Raw genomic sequence first — 3,765 nt, 5'->3', positions numbered from 1 at the left:
ATAAATCTCGCGGGGCCAATATTTGCCAGAGGTCTAGGGGAGGCGTCCTCTCTCTTCGCGTGTTTCCCGGAACCTTGTTGAAAATTCCAGGGAGAAGTGTTGCCGGTCCCCGACGTCGCTAGAGGAAACAAATTGACCGTTACAAGCTGTTCGAAGATAAACTCTCCCCTTGGTAATAAATTCATTTAACCATCGAGGAATGGAAGGATGGTACCGGGAGGTGGAATTTTATCGGATTTTTCAGGTGGGAATGTTTGGAGGGAGTTCGATATTTTGGGAGATATTTTATGAAGTTTGGGAATTGAGTTGAAAGAGGAGAGATTGGATGTTTTGGGAATTTTTTTTAATGTAAAAGGGGTGGAAATCTTAGAATAAGTGTTTTGAAATTTTTTAAAAGAGAGAGGTTAAAAATTGCAGAGTTAAGTTTTAAAGAATGTTGAGTATTTGGTAGATTTATAAAGGGAAGAATTGAAATTTTATTAAGCAAATTTTGGAAATTATGTTAAAAGAGGAGATTACATGTTTTGAAATTTTTTAAAAGAGAGAGGTTAAAAATTGCAGAGTTAAGTTTTAAAGAATGTTGAGTATTTGGTAGATTTATAAAGGGAAGAATTGAAATTTTATTAAGCAAATTTTGGAAATTATGTTAAAGAAGGAGATTACATGTTTTGAAATTTTTTAAAAGAGAGAGGTTAAAAATTCCAGAGTTAAGTTTTAAGGAATATTGAGTATTTGGTAGATTTATAAAGGGAAGAATTGAAATTTTATTAAGCAAATTTTGGAAATTATGTTAAAGAAGGAGATTGGATGTTTGGAAATTTTCTTAAATGGAGAGATTGGAAATTTTAGAATTAATTTTTGAAGAGAGTTGAATATTAGGTTTTATAAAGGGAAGAATTGAAATTTTGAAAATTATGTTAAAAAAAGAGGAAAGTAGAGTATTTATAAATTTTATAAAGGGTTGAAATTGGAACTTTGGGAAAGAACAGCTTTGAAACTTTAGTAATTTTGTTTTAACAAAGGTTGTTTGTTTGGAGGTGAAACAAAAATATCCCAAAGACTTTAAAGAAAGAAAGAAAGATACACGGTAAGAAAAATTCTAAATATACCAGTGGTTGTCGATCGATCCCATCATTCAACACGTACAATATGAACACTAAAGCGCGGTGTAGCTTGGCAGAGTTCCATCGTTTTCGTTCCCGTGGCCAACATACGTTATTATCCTCGTGGAGCTCGATTTTCAATCTTGTCGCACGCACACCGCATTATCCAACGATATTTCTGGTACCCCTAACACCTTCGTGCCCCAAAACCGTTGCGATAAAGAAACGTAAATCACTAGCCGCCTGTTTTAGCACTCCTTTTCTATTTTCGTGCACGTCGAACCTCGACGACTTTCAATCTTAACGAATATTCCGATTATTCGAATTATTCGGATCGATTTAGAATACGAATTCTTCATTCGAATAATTCGGATACTTTCGAATACGAATTCTTATTCAAATAATTCGGATAGGAATTCTTTATTCAAATAACTCGAATAATTCGGATTGTTTTGAATACGAATTCTTTATTAGGATAATTCGAAAATGAATTTTTCATTGAAATAATTTGGTTAGTTTCGAGTACGAATTCTTTATTCGTATAATTCGAATACTGTCGAATTCCTTATTCAGATAATTCGAATACGAGTTCTTTATTCGGATAATTCGAATACTGTCGAATATGGATTCTTTATTCAGATAATTCGAATAGTTTCGAATACGAATTCTTTATTCAGATAATTCGAATGCAAATTGTTTATTGAAATAATTCAGATAATTTGGAATACGAATTCTTTATTCGGATAACTCGAATAGTTTCGAATACGAATTCTTCATTCGGATAATTCGTATATTCAAAGTGTTCGAATTTCGAATTACCCCGAGTACTTCGAACTTCTCAAATATTCGAATAAATAATTTTAAAAAAGCACGCATTATAGTTCAGAAAGAATCCACCATCAACAATTAAAAATCCCCAAAAATTCTTACATACTCCCATAAAAATCTTCATTCCCATAATTTCACGAAATCCTATCCACAAAATTAACCGCACCGAAAACCTCGATGCAAATTTTATCACCGAGACCTCTTCAACATCCCACAGCAACTACCACACGAGTAAAAAACACCCCGACCAAAGAAAGAAAACGCCATAATTCGAACAAGTATTCGGACAAGCTCTTAAAGAGCGAGCGAGGTAAAAGAGGGGGTACCTACTGCGCAAGTAGAGGTCGAAAATTGATGGCGAGGGCTCGGTTCAAAAATTATCACTCGCATTAATTACAATATTTACGAGACGAAGCGTCCAGTTGGTATCGTTTGTTTATTAATAACCGCGATAAATAAGTACCATGAAGCAATTATAAGATGGCGGCGGCGGCGGGACCGCCAGAAGCGAGGATGAGGAGGAGAAGGAGGCAAAGGTACCACACAACTGTTACACACTATGTTACATATAGAATAATATTGGATGATCGAGGGAAGGGAAAGGGTGTTCCTCTTCTTCTGCTCGTCGGAGGAGGAAAAAGAAAAAAGGAGGGAGGCGAAGAAAGTGATTCGAAGAGAGAAGAAGAGTGTAGCGGAGTATAAGGAAAGAGGGACCGACCGATTTATTGGCTCGCGTGTCGGGTGAGCGGCGGTGGTGCTTGTTAAGCCGCCTTTACACCGGCACGACCGCAGCCAGATACCTTTATCATCGACTATAAATTTCGGCAGCGCCGGATAGAAAGGGTCCGCGGTGTGTTTGTAATTGGCAATAATTCACGGTACCGAGCAGCGACGAGGAACGAACGAGTCTGTCGATTCACCACCGATCGAGATCATCGAGTCTCTGCGTACGTATGTACAAGCGTGGACTCGCGAGATATCGTCGTTAAAAGGAACGCTTCTTCTTATTATTCCTCTCTTTTTCCTTTCTTCTTCTTCTTCTTCTTATTCTTCTTGGTCTTGTGGTTTGCCTGCTGTACAAATTGAGACGTTTGTACGGTACACTGTTTCAGGATCTGCACTCTCTACGGATGCAAAGTGGATGAGGCGAGTAAGATAAGGAGAGGTGAGATTCGTGGTTGACCCTTATCGGTCGTGCGTCACCTCTGACGGTGCAATTTAATCGTACCAGTTGTATATTGCTGGAGAAAAGTTTTGCAGTAGTGAGAGTATACTGAAATGTTTTAGTTTTCTTGTTTTATATACTTGAATGTGGAAATAAAATGAATTACGGTAGTCGGAATATCTTCTGAAAAGATGTCTCGGTTTTCAAAGTAACCACCTTTTTTTTTATGAGTATTTTACATAATTTTGGTATTTTCGAGACTAATTTTTGTCACCTTTCATTTTCTATATTTTTCTAAGTGTTGTATAGAAGCTCTCATAACTGCTCTTTTCGCCTTGAGCAGTGGTTCCTAATTTCAAGCTGTGTATTTTGCAAGGAAACGTGTATTTTGAGAAGGAGTTACTTGTCGCTTAAGTTCAAAATAGTAATATAATTAAAAAATAGTGATTTTTAAACGTTTTGGTTAGGAATAAACAAATTATGAGTTTAACACCGTTCACTCGTTGCAGCGAATTGATTTTTTTCTTTATTCGGCTGGTCAGTGTGGAGAAGTCTGGCAAGTTTCGGGAATGTCGGTGCTCCGCTGGAGTTGCTGTACGTGGCGGCGCTAGTATCGCTTAATGCTTGTTGGTGATTTATACGCTTTATATTAAGGCGTTCGGGATTGGT

Source organism: Habropoda laboriosa, unplaced genomic scaffold (assembly GCF_001263275.1).
Source record: "Habropoda laboriosa isolate 0110345459 unplaced genomic scaffold, ASM126327v1 scaffold244, whole genome shotgun sequence".
NCBI classification, from domain to species: Eukaryota; Metazoa; Arthropoda; class Insecta; order Hymenoptera; family Apidae; genus Habropoda; species Habropoda laboriosa.
This window is presented reverse-complemented; position numbering follows the sequence as displayed.